This window comes from Equus asinus, chromosome 18, assembly GCF_041296235.1.
Source record: "Equus asinus isolate D_3611 breed Donkey chromosome 18, EquAss-T2T_v2, whole genome shotgun sequence".
NCBI lineage: Eukaryota > Metazoa > Chordata > Mammalia > Perissodactyla > Equidae > Equus > Equus asinus.
Window position 1 is genome coordinate 21,072,965 of NC_091807.1, and position 23,887 is coordinate 21,096,851.

Sequence of the window (23,887 nt, forward strand, 5' to 3'; positions counted from 1 at the left end):
ATCGGTGTTCAGAGCTATTCAAGCCAGTCAAGAATTAAAGGACCAGGATTTCAAAGAAAAATCTACAGAGAAGTGTACTCCAAATTTGAACCACTTTTTTTCCTTTGAGCATATGCTTAAAAGCAAGTGTCTGAGGAACAAAGAAGAAAGCCACAGATAAGAGACCAAAAATCTAAAAAGAGTTTTCAGTAGTGTTAAGGTATTGAGAAAACAAACAGCAAATGGAGTTTAAATCCTGCCAAGAAAGAAAAGATTGGAGCAAATAAAGTATGAATAGTCCTTACAAAAACTGAAATGTAGCTTGGAAACATGCCAGGCCCTGATAAATCAAGATGATTTCCTTTACTCTGTCTTCTGTGTCTATATCTCTAACTATATCTCGACCTATCATCTATCTATCTATCTATCTATCGACCTATCATCTATCTATCTATCTATCTGTCTGTCTATCTAATTTATCTACCTACCTACATGTTTACCTATCTATCTACATACCTACATTCCTCTCTATTTCATTTCTAATATAAGTGAGACACACTTGGGAAAATTGATTAATAAAGAAACTCTAGACCTGTGGTTTCACCATTGAAGTCTTAAAAATTTAGAGATGAAATGGGAGCAACATTTCTAAGACAAAAATACCTAATATTACTATCATTAGTATTATTATCTAAGAGTGATTCATAACTTGGAAGGCATTTTGGGATATCGTAGTACTGGGGAACATCCTTATGAATAATGATTTTGTTATGTAGTTATTTGATCAATTTTTATTTTTGATTCTTTCGAAGTTTTAGTAGTATAAGCCCTGGAAAAATAATAGTTTATTGCTTTACTATGACTAGAGAAGAAATATTCTATGAGAACAATCATTTAATAATTTTGACAGTGGGCTAGTGTTGCGCTGCTATATGTTTAACATGGCTTTCAGTGTATTCACTAACTCTTTATAAGTTTTAAAATTATAAATTGACTTCTGTTAGTCCTTCACAACTTAAAGGAAAAAAGGGAATTTACATAAATTATTTTGACAGATCTGTGCTTGAGGCATATTATAGAATTGAGAGCTTTGAAAAATGTATATCTATTTGTGCGAAGGAATGTTTATTAACTAGTTACATTGAACTTTATGCTATTTTTAAATTCTAAACAGCAATCTTTTAGGTTTATGAAATAAAGATTTGTCAACCATAATTCAAATATCTATTTTCAGTGGTCTAAAGAAATCTAAGTAGAAAGAAGGCGAGGAAAATGAACAGTCAAATTTTAACACATAAGAATACTCTGCCCTTACTGTTTCGACCATATATATTATCTAACCCGAACACAAGAGTTCTAAATTTGCCAAATAGTAAATTCCTTTTTTCCAAAAGCTTCAAAAACACAGCAGGTTTATGTGGGGAAGGAAGTTAACAGGTCCCATTAAGCTTTTGCCATGAAGTTACATGACTCATGCTCCATGATTACCAATCAGATGCTCCATTCTAGGCCCCTTTACAAAGAAAAAAATCAAAATATTTGAGCACTGACAGCTGAGCTACTAACAAATAAACTTTATTTTTTTCTCTCATGTACAAGATTTCCTTTTTAATTAAAACAATAAAATGTTGGTAATCGCAGTTTGGGGAAGCTATTCAGACATTTCTGGTTTGACTGCTGGTAAATATATATGTTAACTTTACATTAAAATTTCATTTTCACTAGGAATCACGGCAAATGTGTGTTAATACTATTATAACTAAAATTATAACACCCCATTTCTTTATTTCTTTAAAAATCCTGAATCAATGTACATTTAGAGATAAAATTAACAAATCTAAGTGTATTTCCAAAAATATATATATATATATAATAATACATACCATATTCAGATGGAAATATGTTTTGTAATGCAATGATTCTCAAGAATTTTTGTTGATTGACTTTCTAACAGGATGTGTCAGAATCTCTTCTGGGAAAAGCATGTTTAACTTTGAAAACAGTATGGGGCTTTGAGCTATCGAAATGATGGGTTTGTGGACATATTGTTTTAAATAAAAGGTTAACTTTCTCTGAATCAAAGGTGGGTGTGGGTCAAAAGAGAGATTGAGAATAACCGCTGTGAGAAATACTGTTTTACTGATTTGTTACAACTCAGCAAAACACTTTTGAATCCAATGATCTGAAAGGGCTCACTCAGTGTAATATGTACACATAAAAATTTCTCGAAGAACTCCCTAAATTAAAAATTGTAAGTAGAGTGAAAATAATTTGTTCATAACTGGACTGTAGAATGAAAACAATATTCGTTGCATTATTTTTAATATGAACATAAAAATACATAATAAGGCAATAAGTGATGTTCAGTGGAGTCCAATATTAATTTATAGGTCTTCTTCTCCAAGGACAGATAGGAGCCCTCTGGCAAAAAGATTGAAAAAAAATCAGCTAAGTACCCCACTTTTCAGAGCTTCTTTTTCTTACATTTCTCGGTTTCTCCACTTTCAGCGGATCTTCTGAAGTGTGGACTTGTGGATTTGTTTTTCTTTATATCTACCAGTCTGTGTTGGGAAATTTATATCTATCTGTCTATCTATACTTTTATACATATAATTTTATATATATAACTTTTATTATATTTTATTAATATATTTATTATTATTACATATGTAAATTATATATATTTTTAAATCTAAGTTCCTTGTTATTAACATTACAAAATAATAATTTGATTTTGTTATCTTAACCTTACAAAACAGTAATTAACATTTATTGACCTCTATATGCCAGATCTTCCTAAGCAGTTTACGTAGAAGATTTAATGCTCAGAACAACCCTGTGAGACAGGTATTTTTATTATGATTCCCATTCTATATAAAAGAATTCCTTTACAATCAGTAAAAGAAATTGATCAGACTCACTCTAACTGGAAGCTGGGAGGGGTCACTTACGCACCAGCTGTCTGACTCCTGCCCATTATAATCTGCATTACACAGCATTCATTGACTTGAAATACAGATTTATTTTCTTTGAATTTTGTTCTGTATTTTTCAGATTCTGGCTGCCCTCCAGTGTGCACTACAAATTCCTAGCTCCCTGTTTGACTTGTTGACTGGGTCTGCCTCTCTTTATGCCAGCAATTCTCTGCCTCTGACCTCGCCACCCTTTGCCCGTGTCCATGCACTCTGCTGCACTGTGTTTCCTCTGTTGGCATCATTTTCCACATGAAAGCTTTACAAAAGAAAAACAAGGTCATATCACTGCTGGAGCCTGAACAAAAGAATCACAACCAGTGGCATAGTGGAGTGAAATGTCCTGTTGCACTTCATCTAAATGTCTAATGGTTCTAGTTGTTTATCAGAGGTTTACTCTAAGAGGCTGCAGAAATGCAGCTGACTACGAATTATATTTAATGAAAAACTCAGTAAGACAAAATACTACTATTCTCTCCAAATAGAAAAAACAAGTGGGGGCTGGTGGTAAGAGATGATTAGCTCATTTGTTTTTGCTTTTTGTAAAAATCTCATAAACTTTTTCTACTTTTAAAACAATATTCACTTCATTTTAATTGATATTAATATTTTCAGGGCAAAAATATTTCCATATTATCCAGAATAATATCATGCTAACTTCCATCTTTTGCATAAGTAAAATATAACTTAGCTTTCAATATTCATTTTAATATGGATTATCTTTAAAAATGATTCTGAATAAATTAAAACCAAGCAAATGCATTAAAATTATTTGGTAACATCAACAGGTATACGAAAAGATGCTCAACATCACTAATCATCAGAGAAATGCAAATCAAAACCTCAATGAGATATTTCCTCACACCTGGTGAAATAGCTATCATCAAAAAGTCAAAAGACAAGTATTGGTGAGGATGTGGAGAAAAGCGAACCCTGGTACACTGTTGGGAATGTAAACTGGGACAGCCACTGTGGAAAACACTATGAAGAATCCTCAAAAAATCAGAAATAGAACCATCACATGATGCAGCACTCCCACTTCTGGCATATATCCAAATGAAATCAAATTCCTATCTTGAAAAGATAACTGGACTGCCATGTTCATTGCAGCCTTATTCACAATAGTCAAGATAGGGAAACGACTTATGTGTCCATCAACAGATGAATGGATAAAGAAAATGTGATATTCTATATACATATACATAACGGAATATTATTCAACCTTAAACAAAAGGAACATTTGCAACAACATGTAGGAAACTGGAGGACATTATGCTAAGTGAAATGGGCCAGATACCAAACGACTAATACTGCATGATCTCATTTACATGTGGAATCTAAAAAACAGCAAACTCACAATAACAGAGAGTAAAAAGGTGGTTTTTAGGGACTGGAGGGTGCAGGCAAAAAGGGAGATGTTAGTCAAAGGGTACAAAGTTTACAAAATGAAGTAGTGCTGGAGACAACGTACAGCATGGTGATTACAGCAAATAACAAGGTACATTTGAAATTTGCTAAGAGAGTAGATCTCAAGTCTTCCCACCACACACACACGAAGAAAGGGTAACTACCTGAGGTGATGGATATGTTAATTAACTTGATTGTGGTCATCATTTCACAGTGTGTGAGTGTATGCATACATGCATCTACACATTTAGTGCGTACATCTAGACTTTAACTCTATAATTTAAATATAGATGCTGAGAATCTGAATTTCGATTGAGTTTTCCAACAAATGGAATGTTTTATTCGTAGTCCACAATGAATAGGATGCAACAATTTTCTTCTGTGAAGTCTCTGTCTCGAACATCTGCCAGCCAAGCTTTCGTGACACTTTAGTGCAGCTCCATTATTAATCATGTTTAAATCACTAGCTCCTTTCTCGAGGATTCTGATCTCTATCACAGAACCATTGCAGAATAGTTACCAAAATTAAAGAGTAAAATTTACTTGATTTATAAGACAACAACGAAACTTCAAGCTAGGGGCAAAGATAAGCAACAAAAATAAAAGGAAATAAGAAAGGAAAGGAAAGAAGATAAAGAAAAGAGATTAAAAAAGAACACAAATGCCTACCTTCTTTACTTGAAGAACAAATAATTTTCTAGACATGCATGGGATAATTTAATATGGAGTAATATGATTTTAGGATAATTTCCTTAGTTAAGTATTTAATGCTTTATTTTCTTTGGAAAAAAACATCTGGTGTTAAATGCCTTCATTTGATATCTGACTTCAGGTACCTAGTTGTAAATATACAATAATGGCCAGAGCTACCATTGCTCTTCTTATCATTTGATTGCCCATATTGTGATAAATACTCATTTTATTTTTAAATCTGCTTTTTAAAATTCCACTCCTTCCTATATTCTAATAGTTCTCAGATGAAACTAATTATAATCGATAACTAAGCTCAGAGACTGAATACCATTAAATACTACAATGTTGTTGATTTAAAATAAATCATCATTGGGGCCTGCCCAGTGGCTTAGTGGTTAAGTTCGCACACTCTGCTTCAGCGGCCTGGTGTTCACAGGTTCGGATCCTGGGAGCAGACCTAGCACCTCTCATCAAACCATGCTGTGGTGGCATCCCACATAAAATAGAGGAAGATTGGCACAGATGTTAGCTCAGTGACACTCTTCCTCAAGCAAAAAGAGGAAGAATGGCAACAGATGTTAGCTCAGAGCCCATCTTCCTCACCAAAAAAGAAAGAAAGAAAGATTAAATAAAATAAATCACATTATTTTTCCAAAGTGTAAGAAATTCAACTCTTTCCAAATATTCTTTAACCAACACTTTGTCTATTGCCGGGGTCCAGCCCCAGCTGGAACAGGGTCTCCCGAGGGGTGGATGGCGTCGGCGAAGGAGGAGGCAGTGAGACAAGGAGTTTGGTGTCCAAGTCTAACTTTATTTTGTGTATGTATATTTTATATAGGGCTCAGGATATGCAAGGATGATTTCATGAAACAGTCCCAGTACATATTTTTGGCTCGTGTAAGCGGGTTTTTGCAAGGTAGACAATAGTCCTAAGAGCAATTGATTGCAAGGTAGACAATAGTCCTAAGAGCAATTGATTGTGTGTAGGCCTGGGGGGAGTCAAGTTTCTGCAATCCTTTACTTCAAGGAGGCCACCCCCAGGAGCCTCCTGACTCAATGAACTGTGGCAACCACCGTCCTCCTAGAGAGATCTGTGGGGGCTACAGATTTCTTTGTTCCCTCTCCACTCCCGCCGCTTCACCCGACCAAAGGACGGGTCAGAATGTTCTTTCCCTAGAAGATGTTTTTCCCCAGAACTTTCCCTAGAATATTGCATTGTATCATTCTCATTCCCAGGGCCGGGCTGACTTCCCCTGAAATAATCCCAGGTGCAGAACAGAGTGAGCAGAAGCAGGAAAGTCAGAAGTACCAGCGAGACTTGTTGCAGGGGCAGCCTGGTAGACTCCCTTGAGGGTCTCCGTGCGTCCCCTCATCTCTCTCCCGGACCGTGTCACAAGGCAGAGGCTTAACTTGTAGGCTGACGGCTCCCAGCAGTCTATGAAAATTTTTGTATTTGCAAATAATATCATTTCTGTCTTATTTTTTAAAAAGAGACTTTGAGAGTGAAATGAGGAAAAAAGAGGAAATGGAGAACTTCTACTTAAAAATAGAAGACAAGTTGAAGCAGCTTTGAACCACCTGGCTATTTCAAATGATGTATCAACATTATGTCATCCAGCCATTGCATGACTCACGTCAGATAAAAGTGTGATCAGAGTTCAATGTTCCTGAAATCGCCTTTCCTCCAAAACCGGGGAAAATTACCACTCACAAGACCAGACTTCTGAGGTGGCATTTGAAGCTGCTGTCCATGTATGTTGAATACTTTTTAAACATTCCTGCAAATGCAGAAGAAAAGTGCTTCATATCACAAATAGATAACAAAAATTAGATAATTATATGTACATCTTTTTTCTCAGTAGTTTCAGTCCAATTGTTTTTCCTGAAAATGAACTGGGTAGATGTTCCTAATGAGACTATGCAAATATTTACAACCTTACTAATGTATTATTATATTTGAATACTTTTATTCTTATTAGCATCTGAATTATATAAATAATATTTATCAGCGTGAGAGAGAAAGATTGAGAAGGAGAATAAGTTTTATCTCATGGATTTTGTGGTTCAGGATTTGAGAAGTGGGTTAGCTGGGTGGGTCTGGCTTGGGATCTCTTTAGCGGTTGCGGCTGAGATGTCAGCCAACACTGGAACATCTACTTCCAAGATGGCTCATGGTTGTGGTGCTAGTTGATGACTGGAGGCCCCAATTCTTTCCCATAAGCGACTCTCCATGGCTACTTGAGCAACCTCAGGATATAGTGGCTGATTTCCCACAGACTGAAAAATCCAGTATTGAGATGCCCAAGTTGCAATGCTTTTATGCCCTAGCCTCAGATCATACAACCATATTCCACAGTCACCTGTTGGTAATAAGGTCAGCCCCATTCAACACGGGACGGAACTTCAAAGGAGCATGGATATCAGGAGGCTACGATCGTTGGTGGCTACGTTGGAGGCTGGTTTTCACAAAGATAAAGATCTTTGAGGTGAGGAAGAAACCTTCTTAGGGAAGGGAAACAGCATGTAGAAAGGCTATGAAATGGCAGAGGATTTGGCATATTCAAAGTAGATACAAATACAGGAGAGTGAGCACTGAAGAGCAAGGTGTAAGATGAGTTGGGAAGGGAGACGGGGCCAGATCGTGTAGCAACTTGTACACGTGGTAAAAATTTTGGTGCTTATCCTAACTGAAATGGAAATCCATTGAAGTGATGTGATTAAGAGAGTGAGACGATATGAGTTGACCTTTTCAAAGATTCCTTTGATGGCTGAGCAGATACTAAATCATAGGGAATGAGGGGGAAAGCACAAAGACTAAATACAGTCAATATACTACTTACAATAAGAAATCTGAAATGAAGTGTTTCCCTGAAGAAGTAAAATTCTAGTAGTTCATTAAAGACATCCTTAATTCTAAGAGCTAGTATGGCCTCTATACTTATAGGAGTCTCACTGACGTTCATCCCTGAAATTCTTTATGTTTAACTCTCTTTTTGAGGAGAGATGCTAATGCATATATTTAGATTGCAATAAAACAGGGCCAATGTTCCTTACTTCAAATATTACAAAGTAATTTTCCACTCATCTTCTCACTTGCATATAATTACATGAACACAGCTTTCCTAACCTTCCCAATGCTTAGATACATTGATTAAATTTATTTCCTTTGCCCACATGGCTCTTCTTTTCCCTTATATTAAATATACTCAAGATCGGTATCTGCTTCTAAACCTTTGTCAAGTTCTCCTTGAATCCCGTCGAAACTCATAGAGTCTCCACCACTTATCCCTAGATCTTATGACAACATTTTTGTAAAACTAAGTCATTAAATTTATATCGATCTTAGTCTCTGAAAATTAAGGGGTGGAACTGAAAATCTACAGCTATAGAGAAACAACAGAGCTATTAGACAGTAAGAAAAGAAATACGATACTCAACAATTTTTCAGGGGCAGGCCCAGTGGCACAGCGGTTCAGTTCCCACATTCCCCTTCGGCGGTCTCGGGTTCGCCGGTTCGGATCCCAGGTGCAGACATGGCACCACTTTGCAAGCCATGCTGTGGTAGGCATCCCACCTATAAAGTGGAGGAAGGTGGGCATGAATGTTAGCTCAGGGCCAGTCTTCCTCAGTAAAAAAGAAGAGGATTGGAAGCAGATGTTAGCTCAGGGCTAATCTTCCTCAAAAAAAAATTAATTAAAAAATAAATAAAAAATAAAAACTTTTCAGAAAACTTTAAAAAGCCACTTAGAAATAGTTTGCCTTATGTCATTATATCTCGAAGATTTTGATAAGAACGTTATAGAGAATTCTGTTGTATGATAAAAATACTGTAATAAAACAGCTGGGAAGAAACATTGTCTTTTCTATGCCTACAGCATGTAAACCACAAAAAAGTGTGGCTTATACAATGTGCTTTCAAAATAGGTATTATCAAATTTCTAGTTTCTTTCTGATTATCTTTTCCGTGTGACCAAAAAAGTTTTCATGTTCGTGCTATCAAATGCATAATTCATATCAAAATGCGTGATTGTTTTCCCAGAATAGCAAAGAGTCATAATCTCAAAGCTTATTGAGGTAATTCTAATTTCTTTCAAGCAATGAAGTGAATTTAGATAAGCATTTTCTAAACAAATGATAAGAAAATAATGACAAATATTTATCTCATGTGTCTGTCTTCCTATTAATCACTCTAGATTTTGGTTTGTTCTTCAGTGAAAAATAGAAATAAATTAAAAGACCTACATGCATGTTCCATATAGCTGAAACAGAATTAGAAGATCGTGCCTTGGCAAAAATAAAAGAAACACACATATATACAAATTTCAGAGGAAGTGTTTTAGTAGTCACGTTTCAAGCATATGTGTGTGTATTTGTGTATGTGTATGTATGTAATATACAAGCATATATAAATGTGTGTATGTATAAATACAAATGTACATAGATGGATATATATTTATATTTATCATTTATTTATTCACACATACAGCCCAAATCATTTGCTTAGCATATCTTGCCTAAATGTCATCTTTTATTATTCTACAAGTGCTGTCTAGTAGAATTATAATGTAAATAATAAACACAAGTCACAACAAGAAATTTTAAACTTTCTGGTAGTCACAATAATATATAAAAGGTATATAATAATATATAAAAATTACAAAAATGAAGAATTAAGTGCAATGATTTATTTCATTTAATCCACTATATCTAAATATTATTTCGATGTGTAATCATTGTAAAAACTACTATGACATTTCACATTCTTTTCTTCATACTAAGTCTTGCAAATCAGTGTGCATTTTATACCTACAGCACATTTCAAGTGCGGTCAGCAATATTTCAAATATTCAATAGCCGTATGTGGCCAGTGGATGATATTGGACATCACAGCCCTGCAATGATTTAAGGAAAATTTAATCCATTTCCAGTCTAAATTGTCTCTTTAACAGAATTATCTTCAACAAATGCTGTATCATCAAAGAACAGTATTAAGGAAAATCCACATATGACTTCTAAGCTGCCTTTATCAAATAAATGCTTTGACTTAAATTTAAAAAACAAAGGATACTATAACTATTACATACTGCTATAGATAAATCAGAGTTGGTGTTCAGGCAAATGAAAGACGTCTTTTCTGAGGAAGTATAAATCAGGCCGGCATTCTAAAACTAGATTGAAAACATCTCAGGTGCTTTATTCTCCTCAAAAGATTGACACAGAGCAGGTTAAATGTATCTAGTTAAGGAAAAAAGAAACCAGGTGAAAAGGAGACAGAAAACCCAGGAGGCTTGAGAGCATGGGATGACTAAATCCAGAAGCCTCAAGTGTTTAAACAAGGAGACTTGAAAGAGATTTGAGCTTGAGAGACTGTGCACGCCACGAGCTATTAAAGCTGCAAAGATTGCATTCTAAAGCCGTTTATACCTGAAAGTGAGTGGGGAAATCTCATGGCCAAAGGAAAACAGAACTGAATGAGCTTCTGGCGTGTTTTGGGAATAGAGCTATGCTTTTTAGATCATTTCTCGTGGTGGAAGATGAAAATATGGAGAGAAAAATACAAGAGTTTGACTCAGTGATCCAAAAGGGAGAAGGAGGAAGTGAATTTATTTAGAAAGTTCAAAGTTTAACATTGAGAGTTTGTTTTGATGCAACTTGAGTCTGAATTGTTGTTGTGCTTAATGAAAATCTTCAACCTACAAAATTGGGTGCCAACTGGAGGAAAAGTTTCTCTCCCGAAACGACCTCTTTTGCATAACTTCTGGCAATGCTTGAAGCACTGTTGATGCATATTCAGGATTTTGATGCTTCTGTTTATATTGCTACTCTATCACTAGTCAAGTAGTCAAGGTTAGTGTTTTTAAAAAGTAATTGTATCATTTTATTTAGTTCAAGAGAATTGGCGGAAAAACCAACTCAAAGTGAGGAAGCAAATGTTTCTTCTCTTTCCAATTCTCAGAGCAGCCCTTCTTAGTGGCATCCTCTGCAGGGTCCATTTTGTATATAAAATTATTTTATAGATTACCCTCTCAGAAGTAGGTGCATTTAAAAATAACAAGTGGAGAAAAGCCAAATAAATTTATTTAATGAAATTGAAAACTTTTTAAAATCTGAGTATAAGGAAACTATTTTGGACAGCTGGGATTTCTCCCATCGCTTTTCAAATTATATCAAATATGCAATTACCCATTCACAATGCAAGCTCAGAACTGACTATCCAAACACTACTAAGTTTGGAGATGGTTGCAGGGGCAATGGAGTGGCAATGGCAACGGCAATGATGGTGGAGGGAAGAAGAAAGTTCAAACATGCTTATTACGTGGAAATACTCATAATTGTAATGCACTAACACTATAAATTTTGTTGTTCTAAGTAGTTGAAGTCAACACGCATTTATATAGTAGTTTCTTACAGTGAACACAGGCAATTGTCACCCCTCGTCACTCCCTTTCAAAGTAAAATTAAAAATGTAACAAATATGTCTTGTCTCAAGGCAAGTTGGCCACATTCTCCATCATGAAAATAATTTCCAAGACTGCATCCAGAAAATATTCATTTCTAATTCTCCTCAATCTTTGTGGTAGCATGCTCTTTTGAAAAGTATCATTGTTTACATATTTTTTCTGCCTGTGGTCATGTGAGCGTTCTGCCCTCATCTCTCTGTACTCTCCTTAAAGAGGAGACCCTTCTTGCCTCGCTGACCCTAAAGCTTTCATATTTGCCCTGACTTCTTTTTAAAAATTTATTTGTATTACTTCTTATTCAAAATTCAAAGTACCACTTAATTTGGCATTTGTATCAAGATCAGACATTAAATATGTGTGAAGAAAATCAATACTCAGGCACATTCAATGTTTTGTTCATTCTGCAAAGAAATAAAATTTTAAAATGATATGCCTTGTCAAAGCTAATATTCTAAATGTGTTATAAAGAGTTGAAAAACAATGACCAACAATGTCAGTTCAAAAGTCAATAGAACAACCACCATTTTCCCTGATGATTAGGTAAGAATTTGGATAAGCTGCTGTAAAATTTGGCAACTGTGGGCATGCATAAGCCAAGGCATCCAAGTATCTAATATAAAAATTGACATATTGTATCTCTAAGCAATTTTGATGCCTTAGAGGAAATTACACAACAGAGGAAAGCTGGCAAAATTCCAACACATGCCAGTCATTAATAATGACTTATTTATATAAAAGATATAAGAAAGAGAAATCACTGTAAGTCAATTGTGGATGCTGTGTTTCTGGAATGAATGAAGAGAGACCACATTGCTATTCTTTATCATTTCTCAGATATCATAATGCTTTCTGACCTCGTAACATATTGAAATTCCAGGATAATTTTAACTGCCTCAGGTCCATAGTGCAAGCCCATGATGAGTTAAGTCAAAAATAGCCATTGTGTGGTCTAATCTTATGAAAAATACTTACACTCTGAAAGTAAATACTAATCATATTTCCATTAGATTTATAACATTAAAAATTAAAATGTCACACAGAGTTGTGAATTGATAAATGAGTATTTGCTAACAGTACTGCAGGAAAAAAATTAGACAGATATGTGCTCTGTGGTGTAATAAATATATCTTTCATGAACAGTCAGTTGGTGTTAGTATTCAGTAGCGTGTGCATGCCAAATTCATTAATTTTTTTTTAAAGATTTTATTTTTCCTTTTTATCCTCAAAGCCCCCTGGGTACATAGTTGCGTATTTTTAGTTGAGGGTCCTTCTAGTTGTGGCATGTGGGATGCCGCCTCAGCATGGCCTGATGAGCAGTGCCATGTCCATGCCCAGGATTCGAACCAGCGAAACCCTGGGCTGCCAAAGCGGAGCGTGTGAACTTAACCGCTCGACCACGGGGCCGGCCCCCCAAATTCATTAATTCTTGTCGTATTATGGACAATACAGTTTCCAAAGGAAGCAGTGATTATTCACAGCAATGCAGTCTCCAGGCTGCTCAATCTGGTAATGGGTTATTATAACAATAGACTTAATATTAGCACCCATGATAGTAATATTTTGCTTATTTCTTGCTCTAATATAGTGCCATGTATAGAATTATTTCTTTAAATTAATTCCTTTGCAAAATATGCAATTATAAGATCAATCAAAGCTGTCAAATCCAGGTAATCTTGGGCTCAGATTTACCATTAACTCTCTAAACAAATTGGTTTCTTCACCTCTGAGAACTATTTAACTCTTTTTTAAATTTAATTACTTTATTGAGGTCGCATTGGCTTATAATATTGTATAATTCCAGGTGTACATTATTATACGTCAGTTTCTATATGGACAGCATCGTGCTCATCCCCAATAGTCTAGTTTTTATCCATCACCGTATATATGTGCCCCTTTACCACTTTAGCCCTCCTGCCCACCCCCTTCCATCTGGTAACCACTAGCCTGTTCTCCTTATCCATGTGTTTGCTTATCTTCCACATATGGGTGAAATCATATAGTGTTTGTCTTTCTCTGTCTGGCTTATTTTGCTTAGCATAATAACCTCAAGGTCCATCCATGTTGTTGCAAATGGTACAGTTTTATCTTTTTATGGCTGAGTAGTATTCCATTGTATACATATACCACTTCTTCTTCATCCATTCATCTGTTGATAGGCACTTGGTTGCTTCCACGACTTGGCTATTGTGAATAATGCTGAGATATCACCTTATACTGGTCAGAATGGCAATAATTAACAAGACAAAAAATAACATATGTCGGAGAGGATGTGGAGAAAAGGGAACCCTCATACACTGCTGGTGAGAATGCAAACTGGTGCAGCACTATGGAAAACAGTATGGAGATTTCTCAAAAAATTAAAAATAGAAATAACATATGATTCAGTTATCCAAATACTCAGTATTTATCAACAACTCAAAGAGATTTATGCATCCTTCTGTTCGTCTCAGCATTATTCACGATAGCCAAGTCCTGGAAGCAACCCGAGTGCAATTCTTCATGCAGAAAACATGGGAGAGAAACAAGCTGGGGAGAAGTTGACCTTGACTGTTGTTCCCTGTGGACCAGGGACTTAGCCATTTGCTCTGCAACTTCATGTAATTTTCACAGTACTTTTTAGAGTTAGTTATTAATAATTTGGCATAATACATGACACCAGTCTTTTAAAAATGGAAGCTATACCCAGTCATGTAAAATTACTAGCTATAATAAAATAACTGTTGCTGATCCATAGTCATTAGGTAAATATATATACTTACCTACTTATCCTGGAATGATAAGAAAACAAAATAATGATAGGAAAAATAAAGCAATAACTGGGGCCAGACTGATGGCATAGCAGTTGAGTTTGCATGCTCTGCTTTGGTGGCCCGGGGTTCACCAGCTGGGATCCTGGGTGTGCATTTATGCACCACTTATCAAGCCATGTTATGGCAGGTGTTCCACATATAAAGTAGAGGAAGATGGGCACAGATGTTAGCTCAGGGCTAGTCTCCCTCAAAATAAATAAATAAATAAAGCAATAACTACTTGTTATAATTTATAAAGATCCTCACAATTTCCATAGATCATTCATGTGTCATCTTTAATTTTTCATAATTCTGTATATTTTACACAGAGCTTTTTTCATTTTACAATAAAAAAAAATTCCTTTGAAGTGAAATTCTCCAAAACTACCCTGGAAATAACTAGAAGAGCAAGGGCTTAAACCTAGGATTTACATCTCTATATATTATGTTTTTTATACTTTCAAATGCTGGGCTTTATGTTGGAACTTCACAGACATTCCACATGCAGTCCCCAAATGATCAACAGTATGCTTTGGCAGAGCCATTTAGCTAAGATTAGAGTGCAATTCTACAGATATGAAGAGGCAGTGTATCTCTCTTCATGCAGAGATAGCTCACCACTATAGAATTTTTAGTTTGTTTGTTTGGCCTTATTCACAGCACATTCTCTTTGGCATGGTTAAAAGCCACCCCTCCTAAATGCCTAACATCATAAAACCCCCATGGAGCAATCCTTTCTAAAAACTGCATGTCCCAAATTCAATGTCATTCTTGTTAAGATATCTGCCTGTAATTTTACTCTCTAAATAATAACAAAAATACATAAATCTCACCATGTATTTATATGTATAAACAAACATTATTTGCTTTTCTAGACACACTTGACAATACATAATATTTCAAACTGATTTATTGTTATTCCTTTTGACTATTCCTATTACTAAAGAACACAGAGATACAATACATTACCCAGGTTAAAAAAATCTAAGCCTACAGCTTCTAATAATTATTCTAGTATATTTTCCAGTGCTTTCCTGGAAAATATCTGTATATCTTCCTGTTAGATTTAAATTCAAATATTTTGACAAGTAGTAAAAATTAAATACATTTTCAGTTCATGTAGAGAATTATTGACCTAAAAACATAAATCAAAACAATGGCATAATATATGAGACTTTTCCACGGGTGAAAAAGGCTCTTTGAGAGGAGAAACATAAAATTAGATTTTTAGTGAGCTCAGTGTAGAGTTAAGGGTATGGAAACCAGTTAAAAGTCAAAAACATATTATTAACTGTCTAACAAGTCATGCTAATAAAATAACTGAGTGCTATTTATTTCCATAAAATATATGGCAGAAATAGATTTTTCTTCATGCTAAACTGTCACAGATATCTAGATAAATATCTAGATCCTCCAAAGATACATGATAAATAGTTTGGTATAATTTATGGCAAAGAACAAAATTCCCTTATAGATTAATCTCACCACAATTTTTAAAGCCTGAAACTAGAAATCTTAAAACTTCTTATACCTGAGTTTCATCTCCATAAGTAGCAGATTGATTGGGTCTCTATCAGCTCCAGAAATTTTCTTTCTTATCTTTATTAATAGTTTGCTCCTTCAGATCCATGTGGCAAGAAATAATAAATGGAGTAGCTCAAATAGGTCCAGGTGTCCTGCTGCTGTCGGTTCTCCTTACGTGCTTCACTTACGCTCTCTCCAGAACTGAATGAGTGATTTTATGCACTTCAGGTAGCCTCAATTATAAATTGCAATAACAATGGCCAACCTACCTGTAGCTCTTTACTGATTCTTTTGCATCTATTTTCTAATTTAAATTAAATGGCACTCTTGAGATTTGGGTTATTGATTAATAACCAATTATATGTATTCATCAAGCACCTACTATGTAATAGTACTTATGCTTGAAGCTAGGAAAATAAAGGTCAACAACCACAACAAAAGCTAAACTCCTATACTCACAGAACTCTGACTTGATAGTGAAAACAGGTATTAAACAATCAAATAAGGCAGAATCATCATTCTGATAAGTGCTATGAAGGGAAATTAATGATTATATGAGAGCTGATAATAAGGAGTTTGAACTAATACTGCAGGTCTTAGAAGGACCCTGAGGGAGGGTTGACAGAATTGAGATCTAAGGATGATGGAAAGTAGTGAATGGGATGGGAAGTGTGTTTCAGGCAGTTATGGTAGCTGTAGTACCTGGCCTGGGACATGTTGTGAGATAAAGAAGATTGATGTGGTTGATAGTGACAGAGCAGGAAGAAGCATGGTAGGAAATGAACATGGAGAGGTAGGTCATATCTTTATTGGCCATGCTAACAATAATTTCAAGTTAAGACAGATGACTAAATATGCATTTGGAAAGATTACACTGGCTTTAGTGTTTTAAATATTTGTGTATGTGTGCACATGGATAGTAGGTGGAGAAGGGAGATGTGGGGATACTAATCATTGCAATCACTTAAATGAGAGACAAAGCGGCCAGAACTAACCATCAACTATGGAGAAGTGGATAGACTCAAGACACAGTTAAGAAGAAAAATGATAGGGCCTAGAGATAAGATCAATCTGACAGCTGCAAAAGGGAGATGTAAAACATTTCTCTCATGTTTCTGAGATTTAGGGTAAACTGGATTTTGTACAACTAGAAGGATGATAATATTCTTCACTGAATTAGAGAGCATTTGATCATGGTTAAGTTTGGGGAAGAACATCAAGAGTTCAAGCTGGTTCACAGTGAGTAGGGGGTGGCTGGGAGATACCCAAGGGGAGATGTGTAGGTAGTTGATTGAGTTCATAAGAGAGGGCTGAGCCAGAGTAATATACTTGGGTGTCAACAGTGTAATATAAAGTAATGGAAGCTTTGCTCTCCATTTAAGCTTACATTTCTAAAATGTGTTTTTAAATTTGGCATAATACTTTGATGGAGCAATAGGAAGATATTACAAAGTTCATGTTTTGCAATTTTATTATAAACAGCAATAACTGTATGACACCTTGGAAAATAAAATTAACTTAGTGCTTTTAAAATTACTACAGGGTTGGTTTTATGGGGACTTGGACCAGATGAAACTAGAGAACAAATTCTTCTTTGTTTGCAATTCAATAGATATAATTGACAGGCTGACAGTCTCCACTAACATAGAATTTGAAAATATTGCCAAAAGAAGCTAGTTTAATTATGTGCAAGCTTGTTCTGTGTCAGTGTGTGTGTTCACGTGATTTATCTAACAGACACACACATATATACAGCACTTTAATGTTCCAGGAAATATTTTAGTTGCTTTACTTATTTTAACTGAGTTAGTCCTCAAAAAGAAAAAAAATCCTATGAGATAAATAGTTTTAGTTTTCCCATTTTGCAGATGAGGAAAATGAATCACAAAGGAGCTAAATGTCTTTTTAAGCTCATCCAAATAGCAAAAGAAAAGATTAGGAATCGAACATTGTTGGCCTCTTTCAGTGTCCCTACTCTTGTATAGATGGCACTATTGTTTCACTTATCCCCTTGCCCACCTTCTCTGTCATAAGATTGCTTATCCCCATCCCATTGTCATGACTTGTGTTGATTTCCTATGGGAAGAAGATTCTTCCCTACCTTATTAGATCGTGCTCGGCTGTTTGACTTGCTCTGGCCAAAGGAATGTAAGCAGAAGTAACAGATGCCATTCTAAGCATAAGATTTAAGAATCATCAAGTGCTTTTAGCAGCTCTCTTCCTTTCTGCTTCAACAACCATATGTGACAGATACGGCCTATGCCTTCAGGCTGGGTCCCAGATTAAGTCACATGAGTAGGGACACAAACAACCCACTGCTCCTAATATCAAAATTAAGTAAAAAAGAAACTTGTGGTTGGAAGACATTCATAATGGCTGAAGACAATTTAAATGTAAGTTAATGTCTCTCCTTACAGGAGTGACAATGAATAAAAGGTTGAGAAATACAATTGTAGGACAATGGGATTTTGGAGTTGTCTGTCCCCACAGCTTTAGCTAATGAAGCTTAACTGTTACCAGCTTTTAACTAATATGTAATGATTACTCACAAAAAATTCTGTTTATTGGTAAGCAAATAAATAGTACACTCAAGATGTGTTTTAATTCCATAGAATGACATCACCACACATAGCATATTGAAAGGACACATTGCTTTATCAACTCCATTTTTTCATTAAAACCAGAACTTTTGCAATGAGTTTTGAACTGGGAATCATCTGTTTATTTCATTGAGAATCACTTATATAAAATATATTCTAGTACTCCTATAAGTTTGGTGTGTTTAAAATTTAACGTTTTATTTTGCTCAGAGCTTAGCAAGTGGAGAAATCTGAAAGACATCCCTTTAATCAAGTTAACACCACAAGTAGCAAGACATATCGTGCACTTCTTGATGGTACTAAATAGGCCTACCATAACATCTTGGCATTATTGAAAAAAATGCATAACTTCAGTATAATCCTGAAAAACATCAGCTGCAATATCTCTTTGCAAAGTAGGATTCTCAGTTTTCTGTCGTCCTCTGGCTCTCCCAGACATAAGTGCTGCTAGTTTTCAAAGCCAGACATTACGGGGGCTCATCTTCCTGGTTCAGGTTCCCTGGATTGTGGAGCCTGATGTGGGGTTCAGGGCTCTCACTCGTCTGGGAGGACCTCCACAGCTGTGATATCCCTCCTGCTTGTGGGTCACTGCACTGGGGGTGTGGGTCCTGACTAGACAGTGTCTGCTACTTCTACCTGTCTCAATGTGGGGTTTTTTTTCCTTTATATCCATATTTGTGGAAAATCTGTCCTTCTAGTCTTCAGGTATTCTCAGTGACAGCTGTTCCGGACGTAGGTGTAGTTTTGGTGTGTCTGTGGGAGGAGGAGAGCTACAGAGCTTCCTACTCTGCCTTCTTGATCTGCTCCCTCATATATTTTTCTTATACTTTTGAAGAGCACTAGAGGAGCACTAACTGAGGAGAGCTGTACTTTTGGCACCTCTCTGAGAGCAGTAAAATATATGTTAAAGGCTAGCTCTTGTCCCCTCTTTCTTTGGGGTCTCCATATATCCTCTATTTCTTGTAAAGAAAATCCATAAGGAGAGTAGTCACTTGTTAGTACTTTGTTTTTACGGGAGGTGAGAACATGATTCTTTTACCTTACCTTACAAATGCACCAGGCCTTTGCATATTTAAGAAAAAATAAATAAAAAGAACTCTAAACTTAAAGAAAAAATATGAGAAACAGAGAGAAAGAGAATCTAATTTACTTTTCCTTTATCTCTGTTTTTCTTCTTCATTTATTTTCTACAACAAATCCATTCCTCAACAATCGATAATAACACTTGAATTAACACTCTCTCTCTAATCAAGTTGTGAAAATAATAGATGTTCAGCTGTTGTTTTCATTTCCTATTTCTAGAATCATCAGCATTCTCTTCCTGAGTAAAGCAAGCAAGTCATCAATTAGTATGAACAGTGGTTACCCTGAAAATCAACAAGCGTCCAGTAGGCAATCAGAACCAGCCATCTACATGGAGTACAACCTATAATCAGGACAGAGCCCTGTGCATAGCAAGTAAGAGATAAGTATAGCAGAAATTTGTCAGGCCACAGTAATCTAAGATTGTAGAGCATAAACTTTCTTTTAGGCAAACCAGTCCAGTTAGAGCCGCAAAGTCAAAGCTACCATATTATTTACGTGATAAGCAATCTGTAGAACAGTGTAGGTAAAGAGCACTCAGCCATTTCCCAAGATATCCCTATGTTCTGTGGATCCACCCCAGGGTGTTTCATAACAGCAGGAAGTTTATTTGACAAATGGCTCATCCCTTTGCTTTGCAACTCTCATCAATATAAAGCAGTTCTTGAAACTATGTGTTTCTTTTCTGAAGCTTATCATCTCCTATATTTTCCTTCTGCAATTTGATTTTACCTGCATGGTAGATTTGTTTTATATTGAAACAGATCTGCAAAATTATAGAGGACTAAAAGCATTGGGTTTATGAATTGTCTTGGATGAATTCTTCTTTGCTTCTTTTGAATAATAATAACAATAGAAGATTCAGCTCAATAGAATAAAACCTACTAAGTTATATTAACCCTCTCACTATTCATAATTCTATATTTCATAAGTAAAACATGACATCTCATTTCTTTATATGTATAGCAATCTAGTTAATAATTTTACATCTTTATCTATGACAAGAAAAGTAATAATCAACACTAAGTAAGTCAGGGAAAAGCCATATGACCTATACATTAAAAAATTCTAATATTAACACATCATGGACTTTGGGATAAAAACTACAAGAAGCTGGTATCTATAGACCAGAAAAATATAGAGAAAATGCTCACATATTTTGCACTAAATATTTTAGTGTACCTTGAATAAATAACAAGGGGAGAAGAGGCAGAAATGTTTACGTTTCTTTTACCTCCTGATAAGTGTCAATGACGATTTGATTTATTGCTTTTTCATTATCATGACCATCATCACCAAGTTTATAGTTGGAGACCACATTATATTTCTCATTCTTGAGAAACCTAATGCCTCCAATTTGTCTTACATTCTCAGGAGATGTTCCTGGGAATACGAAGTAAAAATTGCAATACTGACTTCTCCAGCATTTTCCTCCATATGTCCTAAACTACCTGTGATGCATTCAGATCCCTCCATGGGAGTTATTTTCTCAGATGTCACCACCACTGCTCAGTAAAAAGTCTCATAGCATGATGGTACATTGTTGATAATTTTCTTTCTCATTATTATGCATTTTCCCATGTTGAGCAAATTTGATTTCTTAAACTTCCTCTTTCTTTAGCTTCTTCTGTACTACATAATTCTTGTTCTATTTCCGCTCCTCCAAAGCCACTCACAGCTATATTCCCCTTATCCCTCAAATAAGTATTTATTAAGTTTTACTCTCTTCTCTTCACCTCTCTTTCACCATTAGGATCCTTAAATATTTCATCTCTTGAATTTATAGCTTACCAAATCTATATCTTATATCTATTCTTAAGCCTCATATAGTCTGCACTATTTCTATCTCATACATACCCCAGTTCCTGAGACCCCTTCATTCTATCCTCTGGAATCCATAATCAGTCTTCTCCAAAACTCCCCATATCTTCAACCTCTTCTCTGAGCATTTCTTTAGCTTTTCTTCTTATCTGACAGAAATCTGACTCTCCCCTGAAGATACTGATTCCCTGAAGTACTCTTAGAGGTGGCTACTTTTATTTTCCTTCCATAGCCATCCTCCACTGGACCTGGAGCTAGAAGTGTCATTGCTCCTCACTTCCCCTGCCAAAACATTTTCCCTCCTGCCTTCCTAAACACTCAGCTTTAAATCTCATGTTATCAGACTAGATTACCATGACGCTTCATTGCCTCTGTCTTTTACCGACACTATATTTTTCCTTTATTTATGACAATTTCAGCCCCTAGTTTACACTATCCCCAATATAACTGGTTTTAATTATGATCATTTCAAAATGCACCTAGAAAGTGTTTCCCATACTCTGGAGTCTCTTGATTTCTCTCCAAGCATTATCTTAATCTCAAAATTATGTCAGCTGTTCACTCTGTAGGAGAGGAAGATATTTCCTCGACCTGCTCTGGGTTCTTCTGGCCGGGGAAACAAATTAAATTCACATGAGACAGAATAACAGGAGAAAATTAAACAAAGCTTTATAACATGTATACATGGGAGAGGCTCAGGCAACCTGAGAAACTCACAAAAATGACGGAAGTTCTTACCTTAAATATCACCCTCAGGAAGAGAGAAAGGAGGATGTTCGGGATGGGGTGAGTTGATTATGGGAGGTTACCGAAAAAGTACAGTAAACAAGAGTAAGGTTATTATGCAGATCTAAGTCCTTGCCTTCCACATTGATTAAAAGTTTCTAGAGATAAGGCCATCCCTCCTTCTTCCTGGTACAGAGAGGAAGATACCTTTACAGATGGAGATTTCCCTTACAAATGTAAATGTCTCTTAATAAAGGGTAAGTAAATTCTACTTTTCAGAGTTTCTTTCCTGTCTGCAGTTTTCAAAAGTAACCAGACAAAAATAATCCTCATGCCGAAAATATGCCAAAGAGGCATATCTTGGGGTAGCCAATTCCAGTCTCCCACAACTCCTATGATCATTTGTCAGTTTTGTTGTTAGGGGTGGCATGTATCTGTTTTGAAATCACCAATTCTACAATTCTTCTGTACTCTTAATTACAGGGATTCACTCTCTGTCCATCAATTCCTATATTTCCATCTCATTTCTTCTAGAATATTGACTCCAATAATTCTACAACTCCATGAGGACCTCCAGTTTCTTGATCTTACCAACTTTTCCTTGTCTCTCACCCTCTAAATGCTCTTATGCCATTACTTGCTCAGAATAAATATTTCCTGGACTCCGTTTCCTTGCCTTGTTTTATTTTATTTCCTTGGCAAAACCACTTTATATTTATTTTGAACCTGCACACATGCCAGCAAGACTGAAGGAGAAAACACAATCGTGCTAATTGGATTAACACCAAATTCACAGCCACCAAACTTAAGGATGCTCTTGATACTGTTAAATCTTTCCTTTGTCTTAGGCCCTTCACTTTCTCAGTCTGCTCAATTACAGATGCTCCTTGACTTATAATGGGATTACATCTTGCTAAACCCATCGCAAGTTGAAAATATCATAAGTTGCAAGTGCATTTAATACATTCAACCTACCAAACATCATAGCTTAGGCTCGCCTATCTTAAACATGAACAGAACATTTACATTAAGAAAAAAGCTCAGAACACTTAGATTAGGCCACTGTTGGGCAAAATCATCTGACACAAAGCCTATTTTATAATAAAGTGTTGAATATCTCATGTAATGTATTGAATACTGCACTGAAAGTGAATAGAGAATGGTTGTCTGGGTACAGAATGGGTATAAGTGTATCAGTTTACCCTCCTGATGGTATGGATGACAGCAAGCTGCCAGTGAAAGAGTATAGTACTGTGTATTGCTACCTCAGGAAAAGATCAAAATTCCAAATTTGAAGTATGGTTTCTACTGCATGTGTACCGCTTTCACATTGTTGGAAAATCAAAAAATTGTAAGTTGAAGCCTCATAAGTCAGGAACTGTCTGCGCTTCACACTTTTCGTCTCTTCTTAAGCCTCCTCGTTACTTTCATTTTCAGTTGATTATCTTGATTTGTACTTTCTCAGAAAGTTGAGCAATCAGTAGAAAACTTCACAAATTTCCACCCCCCTCACACACATGGATACACACCATCTTTTGTCTCACATATTCTGTTTTCCTGCCAGTTACTGTAGATAAGCTATCCATACTTCTGCCCGTATCCAATCCTTCCATTTGGACACTAAATTCCATCCCCTTTTGTATGATTCTACCCCTCTTTGCTATATCACCAAATTTCCCCACTCTCCTACATCATCCCAGGTAGTCATTTTCATTGCCACACGTACAACTTTGACTTTAGGAAGCGATATATTGTCTTCAGATTTTTAAAAATGGTATTCCTCTTAAGTGAGTGGTCTGTACACAGATGTTAGTTTTATTTATTTTTGTTAT

At 35.7% G+C, this 23,887-nt stretch overlaps 1 long non-coding RNA gene across 1 annotated transcript in view; it reads right to left on the reverse strand.

Annotated features, from left to right (window-relative positions):
- Positions 1–5,844: 5,844 nt before the first annotated feature.
- LOC139040960 (uncharacterized) overlaps positions 5,845–23,887 on the reverse strand; it is a 29,999-nt gene continuing 11,956 nt past the window's right edge. The window contains exons 2-3 of the long non-coding RNA XR_011495285.1: positions 8,490–8,625; positions 5,845–6,829 (exon numbers count right to left, since the gene is read on the reverse strand). This is a non-coding gene — a long non-coding RNA (uncharacterized lncRNA). The remainder of the gene's footprint in view (positions 6,830–8,489; positions 8,626–23,887) is intronic.